Below are 19,618 nucleotides of genomic sequence, written 5' to 3' on the forward strand. Positions count from 1 at the left end.
TCCCATAATCAATACTTGTTTATTGGACAAAGCAAATTGCATGACCATACCAAACCACAGTGGACAAGAAGGTGCAATGACACCACATTCTAGGAGAACCACAAATATTTGACCAACAGCATGATGACTACCCCAAGGAGTCTCACTTACTGGGCGTGGCTCACAGGGCATTTGTATGACAGTCTTCTTTCTTTTATCCCAGACATCAAAACTATCTTCCATACCTGGGTTTTTGAAATGTCAGGCAAAGGTGTTGTGCTTTTATAAGCTTCAAAGGCATTAGTGAAGATTTGCAAGCTTATGTCATTAGCACTAGTTGCTGATAGCTGGTTTGGGAGAGAAAAAGAGTAGCTAAGTGATACCATTTTTCAATAGCTCTAGAGGCCAATGTGATGGGAGAGGGAACCATCATGAAAGACCTAGGCTTTGGTGAACAAGGAAAGGAGAAAACTAGATTAATGGAACCAAAGTCAACATTTCCAACTTTATAATATTCCTGAATCAATTCTTTTAATTCTTGTATGAAAAAAATACATTTTCCTTATATTAAATATATTTGAGAGAGGGGAAAATAGCTGTACAGTGATAGCAATGAAAATTTAAACTCTTAAAAATGAATTTGCCTGCCAGAGTTTACCCTGCTGCTTTAACAAATTATGAAAGGGTCTTCTGTGCCAAATATGCTATGTTTGTCCTCCAGAACCCCCTCTTTATCATTAAGGGCTTCCTAGGTGGCTCAGTGGTAAAGAATCTGCCAGCCAAGTAGGAGACATGGGTTTGATCTCTGGGTCAGGAATATTCCTCTGGAGAAAGAATGGCAATCCACTCCAGTACTCTTGCCTGGAAAATACTATGGACTGAGGAGCCTGGTGGGCTACAGTCCATGGGGTCACAAAGAGTCAGACACGACTGAGCGACTGAGTATGCAAGCACCTTTCTATAGTCCTAGAAGGCTGGCATGTGTGGTTTGCTTGTTGTTGGCTTTCTGAGTTTAGATAATGAAGACACTGTCAAGATATGAACAGTGGGGAGATGGATGAGGTTGGGATATTGAATCCCTTGTTCACTTTCTGCCAGGTCTTCACAGAATGGACTTGTCTCTTTACTAAAGGTTACAGCTCCTGTCAGGTGGCCCTGTTCATACAGGCACCTATGCTTTCAATGTCTCAATGACCGTTTCCTTTGGGTAAAGCCTTGTGGTAGTAAGGACTTTCTGCTCTTGCTATTCCGGAAGTGTTGCAATATGCTGTTTCTTTCTCACACCTTGTCCACCTTTATAATTTTTTTTTTTCTTATTCGTGTCTCCCATCAAACAATCATGCCTGTTTCCTGCCATGGTCTTAACTAATCCAGTAACTATCCAGGTGTTTTGATATGTGTTTAGATCCAAGGTCAATAATTAGAATGACAAGATTACAAAGATCTCAGCAGAAAATAATCTCCATTAATATTTCATATTCCTAGGCTCCCAAAAGTTCCTAAAGAGATCAAGATGATAGTGGGGGGATAATCAGCACTATTACTTGAAGAGTGAATTTAAGTCCTGACTTTTATCAAGTTAAAAAAAATATCTGAAGTCCTTGTAATTGCATGTTATTGCTCTGGATAATTCATTCAAATGTTTCTGAGATACTATAAAGCAGGCTATTGATTATGTTAAGAACAGAAAGTGGAACTGCTGCTGCTGCTGCTGCTAAGTTGCTTCAGTCGTGTGCGACTCTGTGTGACCCCAGAGACGACAGCCCACCAGGCTTCCCCGTAAACTTCAGGTTGAAAACCTTGGTAACTGCTCTTCACTGTGAATCACTGCTGACAGAGAGAGACAGTATACCTAAGAGTAAAATAAATGAAAAGAATGTTAACCAGCCTATCAGTCACTACATATTTACTCCTCTAAAACCTCACCTGCTCCCAAGTCCACTATTTCTATAGATTTATCCAGTACTTTTTCAAGTTTTGTTCCATTATCTTTTATATTGATTTTATTACTCTCTGTTGACCCTATATGGATCCTCTATGGACTTCCCTGGTAGCTCAGACGGTAAAGCATCTGCCTACAATTGTGAGAGACCTGAGTTCAATCCCTGGGTCAGGAAGATCTCCTGGAGAAGGAAATGGCAACCCACTCCAGTATTTTTGCCTGGAAAATCCTAGGATGGAGGAACCTGGTAGGCTACAGTCCCTTGGGTCACAAAGAGTTGGACACGACTGAGTAATTTCACTTTCACTTTATTGACCCTATTGCACATAATAACTGCAATATTACTGGTTTTTTGTTTTTATGGCTTTCCTCCCTAGTCTGATGCTCCATTCTTCAAGAAGAGAGCTGTTTCATGCACAAAAACAGAGAATATATTCTCATTATAACCCTATAAATTAAGAATAAAGATCAAGGGATAGATATATAAGCCTACATTCCAGCAACCAGTTTACACTGTCTTCTGTTACATTCTCATTCTGTGTTCATTAGTCTTCTGCAGAAATCTTGAAGTGAGATGGAATGACAGTTGGGAATCAAACTCCATGACTGAGCTCATCATAACTTTTGTGGGCAGCCCTTGTATTATTTGTTGTCTTATTTAGCATTTCTTAGACTTGGAAGATGAAGCATCACAACATTTGCTAATTTAGGGATCGTCTAGACTAGCAAAGCACAATAGTGCTTCTTTTTATGCTGAATGACATCCCTGCCATAGATGTGATAGATGTAATTCTTAGGTTATGTCATTTTAAAACTTCAAGATCACCAAATTACATTTAAAATAATTTATGATAAACTATAACTGAGTTATTTTACAATAAAATAAAGTTTTTCTTTTAATTAATAGTTCTTAGTGCTTATACCTTGTAGCATTTGGTCTCTCATGCCTAACTCTTTTCCTTCGTGTCTTTGTTTTAATATTTATGCATTGAATGTTCACTGTGTGTTTTTTACTAAAAACAAATCTACATGTGATATACTTCTTTTCCCAAAAAGTTATATCTGCTGAAGAAAAAACAAAAAGTGGGCATTTATAAAGTGGGAAATATTTTTTAAGTGAATGGAAATATAAGAAGAGAAAAATATAGAGGTCACATTGGCTCAGGAAAGAGTGTGGGTTGAGTCTAAGCTGTCTGTCTATAAAATATATTCTTGGTAGGTTTGCTCAATGGGTTTTCCCTCTTATTTTTTCTTTTTCTTTTTTTGTATAAATGTTCTATTCCTTATAGAATATTTGCATAGAAAAAAGCTATTAAATAATTCAAAAAGGAAAAAGAAGAAAGGATATCAAAGCTATGAATGAAAGTAGAGGATAAAATTGAGGTGAGTTTAAATGATGGATTAGAGAAGGAAGAGAAAAGAAAGTTCATATCTGTTTATTTCAGTCTTCTCATTTGAAGAAATTATGATGATTTTGGACCAAAGAGAAGAAGAGAATAAAACATTTATGGAGAATGTTGAAACAGAAGACTTCCAGCTTGAAGAAACCTAATACGGGGAAAAAATGGCATTTCTCAAGTTTCTATTTGAGATTTACCTACCTCACCCCCTTTAAGAAATCGGGCTTCCCTGGTTAGCAACTCCATGGACTGCAGCCCACCAGGCTCCTCTGTCGATGGGGTTTTCCAGGCAAGAGTACTGGAATGGGATGCCATTGCCTTCTCTGTCATCAACATGATTCCAGACTTAATGAGATCTGTCTTCTCTTACTGGGTCATAAGGCCTTAGCTAAAAGGACTATTTTTAATTTATCTGATTTTCTTGCATATAGAAGATTTGCAAATGTTTTATGTTAAATGATTAAGAAAGGAAATACCTTTATAGACTGGTCTCTATTCAGTGATCTGAATCTTCCCTTTAATATAGGCAATGAGTATGGTAGCTGAGAAAAGAGGAGACAGATTACCAGCCTGACTTTTTTAATTGAGGAAGTCTGTCCACTAGATCATATTTTATATACTTTCTCAACTCTAAGTCGTATGTAATGATGTCTTCCCAACAAACCATACCCGCTCTTTCCTATCCCACCTTTTTATAATCTACTTCTTTTCCAAGAGTTGATAGCCATTTTGAATGCTAAAATGCATATTTTAATCGGGCAAATGCATGTCATTTCACACTCATTCTAGTTCTCAATTAAAATAAGACTTCATATAACATTTGTTTTCTCTGAATGGAACTGTGTTTAATTTTCAGTATATTTGATTGATAATAAATTGAAAATATAGTTAAGCTGGAGTTAATGTTTCTTTTAGCTGCAATGTTCTATTATGAAAATTAATCAAAATTAAATACAAACATCAGAATCCTTTATCTTGAAAGTACAATTAATATAGTCGAACTGTATCTTATAACAACATTTTTTTCCTATTCTAATTTAAGGATTAATGTGACCATAAAAGCAAAGAAAATTGAAACAGAATTCAGATCTGAAAGTGTTCAAACTGCCCTTTGTTAGTTCTGAAGTTGCAATCAAATTAACTCGTGTGAATAAATGTATTGTTTATACATTTAAATTGCCATGAAATCAATCACAGTTAAGCTGAACTGGAAACTATTACAGTTGCCTCTCTGAGCAGGAACAGGAATAGTTCTGCTTTGCGATTCTTCCATCATTAGTTCCTTTTCTTTTTCTTGAAATTGCAGTTGAAATGCTCCTAACTTATTTTTTTATTAAAAAAATAAATTGATGCTCATTAGGACAGAATAATTTATTGAAATCCTATACAACTTCATCTCAAATAAAGTCTTTTAATGTCAAAGAGGGCTTTTACTAGAACTAAATAAGTTTCAAGAAGTTTGACCCATAACTAAACTACCTACCATAACATAACATAACTACCTCCTATAACTGGTTTCTTTTAAGGAATATATCAAACCATTGTGTACACTCTATTTCATCATTAAAAGTCTGTAGCATAACTCATGGAGAAGGCAATGGCACCCCACTCCAGTACTCTTGCCTGGAAAATCCCATGGACAGAGGAGCCTGGTGGGCTGCAGTCTATGGGGTCACTAAGAGTCAGACACGACTGAGCGACTTCACTTTCACTTCTCACTTTCATGCATTGGAGAAGGAAATGGCAACCCACTCCAGTGTTCTTGCCTGGAGAATCCCAGGGGCGGGGGAGCCTGGTGGGCTGCCATCTATGGGGTCGCACAGAGTCGGACACGACTGAAGCGACTTAGCAGCAGCAGCAGCATAACTCATCTATTATCTTCTGATCTCTTCCAGACAAAGCCGATCCCTCTTTTCCTATGACCCTACAGTATTTTGTTTATTACATTCACATTATACTTTATTCACATTATATAATCGTTATTTCACATTATATTTTGATTATTTGGTTGCATGCATATCTGGATGTACACATGCTGGATTCTGAGAGTAGGCACCAGATTTTAATCACTTGTGTTTTCCTACCACCTACATGTTTATGGAGAGAGTGAAGGAGGAAGGGAGGGATGGAGTGAGAGCTATATTTCAAAGGGAAAAATGTCATATCAAGTATTTTAAAGCGAGAGACTTGACATTTCTACATTCATCATTTGAAGAGAAATCAGCCTAAATTAGAGTTCACTTTCGATATAGCACTTAAGAAAACCCATTTAAGATAATTGAGCTTCTGTTTATTACATAAAACTGCATCCATAAATGTCAGTGTTTCAGCCACAGGGCCTTTTGGTCATAAAATATACTACAAGGAACCTCTATGAACCAGGAAAATGAATATAATTAGTCTTTATATTTCTAAATTCAGAGATTCTTTTCCAGACCTATATAGCAGTTCTAAACTACAAATTCTTTTTTTGCTAAATGGCATAATCAAAGGCCATAATGCTAGAAAGTCCATGTAATTTCAGTCTTGGCTAAGATATTCAAATTGTGTTTCTCTCTCCTGAACAATAGTTTTATAGATTGGTCATTTCCAGTTGCTGCTGCTGCTGCTGCTAAGTCGCTTCAGTCATGTCTGACTCTGTGAGACCCCATAGATGGCAGCCCACCAGGCTCCCCTGTCCCTGGGATTCTCCAGGCAAGAACACTGGAGTGGGTTGCCATTTCCTTCTCCAATGCATGAAAGTGAAAATGAAGTTGCCCAGTCGTGTCCGACTCTCAGTGACCCCATGGACGGCAGCCCACCAGGCTCCTCCATCCATGGGAGTTTCCAGGCAAGGGTTCTGGAGTGGGTCGCCCGTGCCTTTTCCTTCCAGTTGTTAAGAGACTTAATTTATGATTTGACTTTGATGGCTCTTACCTTCTCTTTCTCCTCCTTCCTTTCTTCATTGTTTACTGTGCCAAACATTAGACAGATGCTAGGAAAATACAGAGCAATATTTTGGTTTCAACCCAGTTAGGGAAAATACTGAATGTGATAGACTGACTCTGTGATGATTTATAGTGATTCCTGACACAATTTTCATGCCTTTGTGGAATCTCTTCCCCATCAGTGTGGGTTGAACTTACTGGACTTGCTTCAAATAAATAACATTTGACAAATATGATGAGTGCCACTTCTGAGATTGGTTATTTAAAAAGACTGTGGCTACTGCCTTGGCATTTCTTTATTTCTCTCAAACTACTTGTTCTGAGCTAATCAAGTTGCCAGTTGTGAGAAGCCCTATAAAGAGGTTCACTGTTATGATGGAGAACCAGGGCCCTCGGTCCAATAACCGAAACTAAGGCTTGACAACAACCATATGAGTTGCTTGGGAGTGAACTTTCAGCTTCCATTAAGTCTGGCAATGACAGTAATCCCAGTTGACACCTTGACCACAACCTAATGAGTCACCTTGAGCCAGAGCCATCAACTGAGACAGTCCTAAACTACTCACATAAAGAAGAGTTGTTGTTATTTTAAACTATTAAGTTTTAGGGCAATCTGTTGCCCAGAAATAGATCACTAATATGATAATGAGTGTAAAACAAACCCCTTTATTATAACTGTATGCTGAAGTCCTCTTGTAGGATAATGTGGGGAGACAGAAGAAGTCAGATCTACTTAGGATGGAAATGATGTCAGAAGTCTTTTGAGTTCAAACTTGAAAGAGATTTTCCCTAAGAGAAAGATCTTGAAATGGAAGTAAATTATTCCAGGAAAAGGGAGTTGTATAAATAGAGGTTCAAAAATGTGGAACAGCATGGCAGGTAGAGTAACCAAGCACTTTGTCATCCTTGTGTACGGTACCGGAACACGGGATGCAACATGGAATATGCATCTTTTATGCCGTACTAGTAAGCCTGAATTTTACCCTGTAGGCCCTGGGATGATACACTGAAAACACAATTTGCTCCTTTCACCCACCTTGTTCATATCACTGATCCTCTGACCTGGCCCCTCTTCTGTCAAGCCTACAAACAACCTCAGGGGCCTCTTTTACACTGTGTTCCAGGCAGCTGTTATCCATTGATCAGCACTGGAATAAAATATATGCATATGAGTCTTTGAGGATTAAACTACCTAAAATCACACACACACACACACACACACACACACACTGTAGGAAACCATCTTCCCTCCTCTCCTGCCTTGGAGATAACTTACTCAGACCTTTCTAGTGGCTTTTGGAAATCAGACATATATATCCAACTCAGTGTGTGAACAATTTGGAGCTATATCTACCTCATTTTGTAGGTACCTCAGGAGGTTGGAAAAGCAGTGATTCAATACCTAGTTGTTGAATCGAACCACAAATCTTGTTCAACACCTTCTGGGCGATCCTCAATTTTTTGCCTCTCTTCCTCTTTATTTCTCTTCTCAACTTAAATGCATGAACTCAGGGACAATTGAATACCATGGGTAGCATCTTTGGTAAGGTTAAGAAGCCACCAAAAAACAGACTGAGAGAAGATAAAGTCAAAGGCCTTTAGTGGCAGTGGGACTAGTCATTACTGAGTTTTGTCTAAGGAACTTGAAGACTATTTTTACCACTATTTTCTACTAAAGGATTCCTTGTGTGTGTGTGTATGTGTGCTCAGCTGTATTCTAGTCTTTGTAATCCTATGGACTGTAGCATGCCAGACTCCTCTGTCCATGAGATTTTCCAGGCAAGAATCCTTGCTGCAGCTGCTGCTAAGTTGCTTCAGTCGTGTCTGATTCTGTGAGACCCCGTAGATGGCAGCCCACCGTCTATCCCCCGTCCCTGGGATTCTCCAGGCAAGAACACTGGAGTGGGTTGCCATTTCCTTCTCCAATGCATGACATTGAAAAGTGAAAGTGAAGTCGCTCAGTCGTGTCCGACTCTTCGCAACCCCATGGACTGCAGCCTACCAGGCTCCTCCGTCCATGGGATTTTCCAGGCAAGAGTACTGGAGTGGGGTGCCATGTTGTTGCAAATTTCTAGCATTTCAAAGCTCCCAATTGCAAAAGGTAGGGGACACTGACTTATTGAACATCCCCAAATAATGTTATCAGTTATGCAGAGCTCCATAGTATTAGTTTGCCACTGCATATTATGGAATAGTTAAGGGAATGTGGACCTCATCCACTTGAGTAAGAATGTTTCTTGATGCAACTTCTTAATCTGACTCATAACCCAAAGTCATGTCTTTGGAACTAATATGTAGCCTTTAGGCCATGGTGGGAAGAAAGGGCTTTATTATAACTATCACTTTTTTGGTCTAACTTTAAATCTTTTGTGAGATTTTGGGAAGAAAAAGTCCAGGGTACACAATGGATTCTTGATGCACAGTGCCTTTGCAATGTGCTCTGCAAGCTTGCAGAGGTAGAATAATAGCAGAATACTCTATTTCTATCTCATTTTTCTTTAAACAGATAAAAGTGCTAAGGCAACATTAAAACTTTACTGAGCTGTTAAGATGATTTATTAGAATAGTGCTGTTTCCATTTTCCACTGCTGTGATACAATTGTCAGAGAAGTATGTAAGTAAATAGTGTGCTTTATTTCCACCAAAGTTATTTAACAAGCTAGACAGAAAGTTAAGGCAAGATGAAGAGTCATGTTCTCTCCAGCTACCTGTTCATATTGCTAGGATTGCCTTTTGATTGCAAAGATAATAGAACAGAACTAGGAGAACTAGGAGGAACTAGGAGTTAACTAGGAGTTAACTATTAAATAGTTAACTATTTAATACTACTTTATGTTCTCCCTACATTGGGTAGATATTAATTTCATTCGTGTATAGATGAGGGTACATATCCTTGAAAGAGTCAAGTCAGTTGTCAGAAATCATTCATCGATGACAGGTGTGCGTGGGTACTCAGTCATGTCTGACTCTTTGTGACCCCATGGACTGTAGCCTGACAGGCTCCTCTGTCCATGGGATTTTCTAGACAAGAATATTGGAACAAGTTGCCATTTCCTTCTCCAGGGAATCTTCCCTACCCAGAGTTTGAACCTGCATCTCCACATCTCCTGGATTGCTGGCCAATTCTTTACCACTGAACCATCAGGGACGCCTTCATAAATGACAGAGGTAGTTTGAAATTCACATCTTATTCCAAAGATGGTGTTCCTTCTACTATAATCCATGGCAACTCCATTCGAGTCCACTGTAGCCCCAATGAAAAGCAGAGTCAAGTTTTATAATAGCCTCACTGGCCTGATTAAAGCTAAATAATCATCCATTTTTTGAGTCAATTGAGGTTGATAATGGAAAACCCCACTGCATTGTCAAGTAGTTGATAAGGTCCAGTCGCTTTGATCAGATGACTTTCTCAGCAATTAACCATTTGGCTGAACCAGAGAATTGATTAGACACTAAAATAACCTTCTTTGGGGGAAATGAGAATGCTGAAACAACCCCATAGCTTCCTTCTTCTATAGAGAAGCAGTCATGCTGCTTTATCAAGCAGAGGATGAAGGCAGACACGATCCCCATTCTGCCCTCACTTATTATTCACATTGTGACTTCCTTAAACACTTTTCTCAAAGATTGCCCAAAGAATCCTCTCACATATCAGAAACCCTTGTTCCTGATGCACAGATGAAATATAAAAACCAAATAGATGGCGGTTTTGTTTATTGTTCTGTGAAATTACATTATTAGGAGAGGCATCATTTTAAATTAGGAAGTGATGCATGGCTATAACTGGTTTCAACCCGCTACCTTTTTATGATTAAGGAATATTTCACCATGTTAGGAGATCCTGGAGAAACGAACATACACATTTCATGCTGTTCCTATCCTGGGTGTGCCTGATTGTATTACATCCTCAGAGTCAGTGCAGAGGGAGCACAGAAGTGATATTATTTGGGGTGTGTAGAATATAGTCTAGAATGTATTATTAAGATACTTATCTTGGACTGATTTTACATTCACATAAAACAATCTATGGAATAGAATCATGATATGCATGGCAAGAAAGCATTTTTAGGGTAGAAACTCACAATTGAGGCTTTTAGAATGAAACAAACATTTGCAGAATCAATCTCTGTCACTTATTACTTATATGAATTTGTGCAAATGATTTAACCTTCCTAAATAAGCAGTCTTTGTTTCATAAAAGGCAAAATGAAGATTATTACTTCATAGGGTTATGGTGAGGGTTAAGAAGAGAATCTGCATCAAATGCAAAGGATATAATGGGCATTCAATAAATACTAATAGCTCTGTGCCTGAGTGAAGAGATCTTATTCACTCATATCAGCTTACGTATCTCCTAAGAAGGAACATTTAGAGTAGCAGCTGGGTTATCTGACTTGTGAGAAACCCACCCAAGGTTCCTGCTATTCATCTACATCAGAGCCCTGAGAAGGGAGTACTTAGTGAGTTTGTCTTCTCTGGTCTATGTCTTTTGGTATCTTCAGTATCTAACACAGTGTCTGGCATACAGGAAGGATCCTCCTGTAGTGTTTTTAATGTGCTTTTAATTGTGGTAGGGGCTTCCCCGATGGTTCGGTGGGTAAAGAATCCTCCTGCCAATGCAGGAGATGCAGGTGAAGCCAGTTTGATCCCCGGGTCAGGAAGATTCCCCTGGAGTAAGATATAGCAAGCCACTCCTGTATTCTTGCGTGGGAAATCTCATGGACAGAAAAGCCTGGCAGGCTAGAGTCCAAAGAGTTGCAAAGAGCTGGACATGACTGAGCAACTAACCATATACACACAATTATGATAAAAGTCACATAATATAAAACATACTATTTCACTGATATTTAACTATGCATTTCAGTGGCACTAAGTCCATACACACTGCTGTGCAATTCTCACCATCATCTGTCTCCTAAATTTTTCACCTTCTTAAGCTGAAACTCTGTCCTTATTAAACACTAACTCCCCATTCTCCCTCCCCACCCCCCACCCCTGGCATCTACCAATGTACTTTCTGACTCTGAATTTGACTGCTCTAGGTACCTCATATAAGTGGAATCACAGTATTTGTCTGCACCTACTGTATACTGGAATGCATTTTTTAGGTTAACTTATATCCTACAAACAGATTGTACCTTCTTCCCCCCTACCACCCTGTGCTATGAGGTAGCTTCTCATTGATTATCTATTTTATACATAGTAATGTGAATATGTTAATCCCAGTCTTCCAATTTATCCTCCTCTTTCCCTCTTTGAGGTCCATAGATTTGTTCTGTATATCTGTGTCTCTATTTCTGCTTTGCAAATAGGTTCATCGGGGCTATTTTTTCCTAATTCTACATATATGCATCTTTTATGTATTTTTTTTAATGAAAGAAAAATAAATAGAAAAATGAAAGATTTCTTTGAAATCTAAAGCATGTGAGACATAAGGAATCACTGAGCATGTTTTCTAAAATGCCCCTGTGTCCCAGCCTTTGGTTACTTATTGCAGTATTTGACTGTTCAAAAGATTGTTAATAGGCTATTCTTGACTCCCCTCCCCTGCAGACAGAGCATACATTGACGTGTCCCTGGGAGTCTTTACCGGCTAATGTTGTTGGGCTGAATGATGGAGAGAGGAAGACTTTACACTCACTTGCTGTTATTCTCTGTCTCCACCTCCTGGAATCACGTAAACTGATGTTCCATTCTGTAGATCTGTCAACCATGCAGCATTGTCTTCCGAGCTTTATTCAGTCTTTATTCAGCATTTATTGAGGTCCTGCTACCTCAATACCTGTGTAAGAATAATAGGTATGGCATTCACTCAGTGCTTCAGCCACGGTGATTTTTTTTCCTATTTTCTAATTTGCTCTAGGACACCAACAAGTCTATAAACACACTTTTGCCTCCTATTCATCTCATTAACCTCACATGAAGTGCCTTGTCCTCTAAGAAACCTTTGTTTAACTCCCTGGCTTTATTTTAAGGGTTCTCCCTACATGACCTCATACCACTTTATTTCTCATAGCTTATATAAGGCAATACGGTAATCATATATGTACCACTCAGTGTTCCCAACTAAATACAATGGCTGTTGATAGTAGAAATTGTGATTGGTATCTTAATTTTTTTTGTATAATTAGTCATTGGTATCATATCTGGCTTATATTAGGTACCCATCTATTTGTTGAATAAATGGATGAATGAATGAGATGAAAATTTAATGACCTTTCCCTTTGAAAGGATACCAATATGGCAGAGAGAGTGAGAGCGAGAGAGAGGATATCTTTTAAAAGAAAATTATAGTAAAATATAATAAGAGTCACAATAAAAATCTGAACCACATACCATTAGGTTCTAGAGGAGAGAGAGGAAGAAGTAACATCTGAACTGGATCTTCATTGTCAAAGAAGAGTTTGATGAGTTGATGATAGTCTCTGTGCTTTTTGCTGCGGTGAATAGAAACAGTGCAGGGATGAAAGCAAGAAGATGCTTGGGACATTTCCTCTCATTCAAACACCTTCAGACCATATCTACTGAGCCTCATCCTTTCCAAGGGATCTTCAGTGATGCTGTGTGTTTCTTGCTGCAATTAACAGAAACAGTGCAGGAATGAAAAAAAGATGCTTGGGGCATTTTCCTCTCATTCAAACATCTTCAGACAATATCTACTGAGCCTCATCCTTTCCAATGGACCTTAAACCTCCATTTTAAGTCCTCTACTTCTCAGGAGCAGCATCTCTGCTCTCATCTTTTATAAATACGGCAAGGGGTATAAAAACATCATTACAATATACTACATATTCTATTTTTTTAAGATTTATTTTTCTGTGGACCATTTTTAATGAATGGTCATTTTTAATGACTATTATTTTCAGTTTTTATTGACTCTATGACAACATTGCTTTTGTTTTATGTTTTGTTTTGGTCCCAAGACACATGGGTTCTTAGCTCCCCAACCAGACATCAAATCCCCACCTCCTGCATTGAAAGCTGAAGTCTTAACCACTGGACCCCCAGGGAAGTTCCAGCAATATACTATATATTTTAAAACCTCTATTGATAGTGTTTCTCCAAAGCTGAACACCGAATTATACAAAGCCAAATGTTATATGAAATTATTTTTCTCTCAATGGTGGTAGAACTGTGCTATTCCATACGAAGTTTTGCCATCCTTCCCACTTTCCAAATTAATATGGCTGTAAATACAAGCTTTGAGTCACTGAACATACTATTTTATTTAAAAACATCAGTTAAATAATTATTTTTCAGATATTTGAGATCAGTTCTAGTATTATAAATCCCCTGTATATTTCAAATGACAGCATTTTTCTAGTAAGCTAGGCAGTTACTTATCCTCTGGAAATATAAAGAAAATAGACTGTATTCTTGGATTTCAAAACTGTCACCTATCTGATTTCTAATATGCCTCACACACCTCTCTTATTGATTGTCTGAATTTAATGAACAACTGTGTTCATTTTCCTAAGTTCAGTTTTTTAAATTAGGAGGAGGTACTTTAAATTCCTGACTTGAGGCAGCTTTTCAGGTATATTTTCTGTTTATCTAGCTAGTGACCCATCCACTATTTTATAATAACTATTCACATACATGACATCTTTTAAGATGCATGTGTTCATATATAGCCATATATGTATAGACATTTGGGGACATGTTTTATTTAGTTTTCATAAATATTTATTGATAGGATATATTTTATTATTGCATTATAGTGTTTGTGTATTCCTCTTCCATTTGACCTTCATAATGGCAACAAGAAGAATTTTAAGTAGTTGATTCAGTGATACAATTCAGAGTATCTTAAACGTGTTCAACTTCAAAACGAATGACTTGACTCTCTAAAGTAAAGCAATTTCTAGTTACAGATAAATTTAATCTTGAAATGAAAATATGGCAAAAGTGGATCTCAAAAAGAAACAGGCTGAATAGGGATCTCAAAAAGAAAGTGATTTATCTGCATTTAGCAGTAACAAAAACCCATAGTCAGACTCTGACTCATGTCAGTGTATGGCAAAAACCACTACAATATTATAAAGTAAATAGCCTCCAATCAAACTAAATAAATTAATTTAAAAGAAAAAAAAAGAACTTGCTCTTTGAAAGAGTTCCTGTTTTGACATTTCTGTCCAGCCTTCATGTTGTGAAACTGCATTTGATTCACAGGTGGTAGGTAGCTAGTGCACTGGGTATTAAGACATTACTCCCTGGAAAAGATGTCTTAATAAACACAATTTCTGGTTTTATTGGTTTGAATCATTAAACACAGTTTTCCTTTTGACTTGATTCTGAGTATAAAAAAAAAAACAAATAAGAAGGCTCTAATGTTGGCTTAGACCCATATAAATGTGATCGTGTGATGGAAATGTTCCAGATCATGGTAAAAGTAGAAGACCTGCAGCCTCATGCAGTACTGAAAGCATAAACAATAGTTTCTTTCACATAGCAAGCTCTATGAGTTTCTTTTTCGTTACAGAATATAAAGGCATTAAAAGATAAGCTATGGGAATTAAAGGAGTTGGAATTATATATTAATCAAAAACATCAATGTTACTGCAGTGTGCTACAAATTTTAAAAATAAGTATCCATTGAATGCCTACTACACATGAGAGATTAAGTATGCTATTTTCTCCCTATTATAGCTTTATAAGGGAGATGTTATTATACTTATTTTCTAAGAAAAAATGGAGAAATTTATCCATTTGTCTAAAATCAAAGAACCAGTATGTGGTGGGAAGGGCTCAGAGAAAATCTGTGTAGTGCTAGGACCTGACCACTTAACTACTGTATGAGGCTGCCTCTTGTGTAACCCCAATCTTTACATGTAGAACACAGTAACATGAGTATAGGTTTATTTAGCCCCATATTTTACAAAGCATATGAAAGAGAAATCTAGCCTGATTGTAATTATAGAGAAACTAGTTATGGTACAAAAATATCAATAACTAGTGCGCTATTAGTACTAAAATGGCATGACGTTAAGGATCATTTGTTGCTCCATAAAGTATTACTCCAAAATCTTGTGGCAACAGCAACTACCATGTATGTAGTTCACAATTCTTCTGTGTGGTTCTTCTCATCTTGGCTGGGCTCTGCTGATCTTGTGTATAGTCAGTCAGTATGATAAATGGGGGCTTATCATTCTCATTCACGTGGTTGACAGTTAACTGGCTGTTGGCTGGGGGGCCTTGGTTCTCTTCCACTTGGTCTCTTTTCTATCATCTAACTTGGGCTTATTCTCATGGTGGCAGCAATATAAGAAAGGGCTGTTGAGGACTAGGGTGAGGATTTGCACAGCCTCACTTTCTTCACTGTCTTTTAGACATAGTAAGTTTCAAAGCCAGGCCAATTTCAATAGCAGGACGAGATATTCCTCTTCTTCAAATATTCACAAAGAATATTGTCATTCTTTTTGCCATCTGACCATGGATTATCTGGAAGTGATGAAACAAGTGGCTTAATTTCCTTAGAAGTTAGCATGACAGGCAATGTAAAAAAGCAAATGGCTGATGAAAATTAATAGCATGAGTCCATGATACCAACCTTAACTCTACTCAGAAAGGAAAAGTTTTACAAAGATTTTATGGATTGCTATATCATCTCCAAATTTTTTTTAAAGTCTGCACTTTTCTATAACTGTAATTACCTTTACTCCATAGTGATCAGGAAAATTGGAGCAGGAGAAAGGCCGTTTGGTATTTACCCTGAGAAATCTTAAATTTTAATTTGTTGATGCATAGCACCACCAACTATATTATCTTCAATCATTACAGAACCTTTAAAATACACGTAGTGTTTTTAGTCATTTTCTAAATGTTTTTAGTCATTTAGTCATTTTAACATTCATATCTCAAAGTCTTAAGTCACAGAGACTTTATATACCAGATGGAAAAATTCAATCCTTTTCAATATGGCTATAAAATAAAGATGAATACAGGAAAAGATAGTCCAAATCAATTACCCATAAATTTCACACTGTAGGGCTGTTGTACTTCGCAACCAGGCTATGAGTTTGACACAAAGAGAGCAAAGGGGTAAGGGTAAAATTTCCTGAGCTCTAGTAAAGTTTTCTCTTTTTTGCATTGGAGAAGGAAATGGCAACCTACTCCAGTGTTCTTGCCTGGAGAATCCCAGGGATGGGGGAGTCTGGTGGGCTGCCGTCTATGGGGTTGCACAGAGTCAGACACGACTGAAGTGACTTAGTAGCTTAGCAGCAGTAAAGTTTTAAGGGCTTCCTGCATGATTCAGTGGTAAAGAATTTGCCTGCGAATGCAGGAGACACAGGTTCTATCTGTGGGTCAGGAAGATCCCCTGGAGAAGGAAATGGCAACCCACTCCAGTATTCTTGCCTGGGAAATCCGATGAACAAAGGAGCCTGGTGGGCTACAGTCCATGGGGTTGCAAGAGTTGGACATAAAAGAACTAAACAACAACATAGCAACTTAGCAACTAAACAAAAACAACAAAGTAAAGTTTTATATCTACTCCCCTTGAATATGGTTTATATGTCCTTCAGAGAGAACATGTCAGGCTTCCCTGAGCTCAGTTGGTAAAGAATCCTCCTGTAGTGCAGAAGACCCTGGTTTGATTCCTGGGTCAGGAAGATCTGCTGGAGAAGGGATAGGCTACCCGCTCCAGTATTCTTGGGCTTCCAAGGTGGCTCAGCTGGTAAAGAATCCACCTGCAATGTGGGAGACATGGGTTCGATCTCTGGGTTGGGAAAATCCCCTGGAGAAGGGAAAGGCTACCCACTCCAGTATTCTTGGGCTTCCATGGTGGCTCAGCTGGTAAAGAATCCACCTGCAATGTGGGAGACATGGGTTCGATCTCTGGGTTGGGAAAATCCCCTGGAGAAGGGAAAGGCTACCCACTCCAGTATTCTGGCCTGGAGAATTCCATGGATTATATAGTCCATGGGGTTGCAAAGAGTTGGACATGACTGACTGACTTTCACTTTCATAGAGAACAAGGACACTATGGTCCAGTCCTGTGACCCATAGCCCATCAGTAATTCCGGCCCCAGCCCCAGAAATGGCAGTGAATGTAAATAATCCCCTTGCTGTCCCTCATTCTGTCTCCCCTACAAACAGTGACATACATGTGCTACGCAGGAATCAATATGTAGAAAAATACATCATTGTCTAATAGATGAAGCCAGGCTTTATAGCTAGCTAATAAGTTTAAATTGAAAACTGTTTAACCATGATGGAATAGTCCTACTGTAACTATACAATAGTGTTGCTAATTATCAAGAAGAAAATGTCACCTATGCTTCCTAAGACGGACTTTGTAATGAAAAAGAGCCCTATTAGTGGGCAGGCCTAAATAAGAAGTTTGATGGTTTTAAAAAATAGAGGATTACTTCTAGAGTATTTGGCCACTGTCTGATTTGTATTTTCGTGTCATTTTATTTGGATATTTTTGGGCTGTAATTTTATTTGGCCAATGAGATTTTCTTTGTGTTGTTGTTCAGTGGCTAAGTCACATCTAACTCCTTGTGACCCTATGGACTGCAGCATGCCAGGCTTCTCTATCCTTCACTCTCTCCCAGAGTTGGCTCAAACTCATGTCCATTGAGTCGGTGATGCCATACAACCATCTCATCCTCTGTTGTCCCCTCATCCTCCTACCTTCAATCTTCCCCAGCATCAGGGTCTTTTCCAATGAGTTGGCTCTTGACATCAGGTGGCCAAAGTATTGGAGCTTCACCTTCAGCATCAGTCCTTCCAATGTAAGACTGATGCTTTCCTTTAGGACTGACTGGTTTCATCTCCCTGCAGTCCAAGGGACTCTCAAGAGTTTTCTCCAGCACCACAAATCAAAGCATCAGTTTTTCATTTCTCACTCTTCTTTATGGTCCAACTCTCACACCTGTACATGACTAGTGGAAAAAACATAGTTTTGACTATACAGACCTTTGTCAGCAAAGTGATGTCTCTGCTTTTTAATATGCTATCTAGATTTGTCATAGCTTTTCTTCCAAGGAGCAAGCATCTTTTAATTTTGTGACTGCAGTCACCATCTGCAGTGATTTTGGAGTCCAAGAAAATACAATCTGACATTGACCCCATTTCCTCCCCCATCTATTTGCCATGAAATGATGGGACTGGATGCCATAATCTTGATTTTCTGAACGTTGAGTTTTAAGCCAGCTTTTTCATTCTTTTATTTCACCTTCATCAAGAGACTCTTTAGTTCCTCTGCTTTCTGCCAGTAAAGTGGTACCATCTGCGTGTCTGAGGTTTCTCTGTGAGGTTACAAATATGGAAATATGAGAACTATAGTAAATGACCAAAGGACTGAACTATATACCCTCCCAATTTGAGGCCAGGGATTCCCTAACTTTTGCTGCTACCATTGCCAAACTTGCAAATGTATCATTTGCTGTTGATGATATTTTAAATTTTTCCTTTATAATTTTTCTACAATGTAATTACTTTATATATATATATATTTTAAAGTATGACTTGTGAACTTATTATATATTGATGGCCCACTTATTACTTTTTATTATTCATTTTCTTTTTCCATCCCATATTTCAATAAATTTTGAAAGGAATTTTATATGTATATATGACATTTGTTTATTTAATTTTGTTCCCTTATAATATTGATTTGATTGGCAATGTTGCAAATTTAGTTTCTTTGGAATGTAAATTTTATTTATTTTTTTCAAGTATACATTGAGATTTATATTCAAATTTAATAAAAATCAGTCAACCCTTTAACCTTTATGTGTCTGAAACAATAAGGAATACAAATTTTAAAACTGCTAAAATTATTTCCTGAATATAATTTTAAAATTGCTGCATTTACCCTTTTTGCTAAATTTCATTTATTTCAGAATTATATGACTGCAAACTGATATTTCTTTCTCATCTATCTCCACATTTTAACTTTTGTTTTTATGGAGAAGTAAATGGCAACCCACTCCAGTATTCTTGCCTGGAAAACTCCATGGACAGAGGAGCCTGGCAGGCTGCAGTCCATGGGGTTACATGACTGAGCATGTGTGCATGAGGGTGGAGGGTGATGGTTGGTAGCAATAAACTGGTAGAACTAAAAAATATATATATTAGTCAGTCTCATTCTACTTTGCATTGTGTGATTAATAATAGGATGTCTTAATGGAGTCAGATTGGCCTATATAAATATCTTTTCAACAGTCCAGTTTAGGCCAATAACCCCTCTGAATATATTTCCACATCAAAGAAATGAGGCTAATGATAACGAATATAATATACTTACTAACTACAAGTGAGTATTACAAAAATGAAATAATATATATGAAAAGTCTATCAGTAAATGTTTGATAAATATGCATTTCTTTGGAAATAAATAAATTTGGAAAAAACAAGAAGTC

At 37.8% G+C, this 19,618-nt stretch overlaps 1 protein-coding gene across 8 annotated transcripts in view; it reads left to right on the top strand.

The window, feature by feature from the left end:
• The window catches only part of LINGO2 (leucine rich repeat and Ig domain containing 2), a 1,154,206-nt gene that overhangs the window by 613,804 nt on the left and 520,784 nt on the right, over positions 1–19,618 (top strand). For 2 of the 8 annotated variants that reach the window (XR_006640843.1, XR_006640844.1), the window contains one exon: positions 3,367–4,213. The exons of the other annotated variants lie outside the window; for them this stretch is intronic. The gene's annotated coding sequence lies outside the window, so the exon portion shown is untranslated. Of the gene's footprint in view, positions 1–3,366; positions 4,214–19,618 lie in introns of those variants that run through there. 8 annotated transcript variants of the gene reach the window in all.

Source organism: Bubalus bubalis, chromosome 3, assembly GCF_019923935.1.
Source record: "Bubalus bubalis isolate 160015118507 breed Murrah chromosome 3, NDDB_SH_1, whole genome shotgun sequence".
NCBI classification, from domain to species: Eukaryota; Metazoa; Chordata; class Mammalia; order Artiodactyla; family Bovidae; genus Bubalus; species Bubalus bubalis.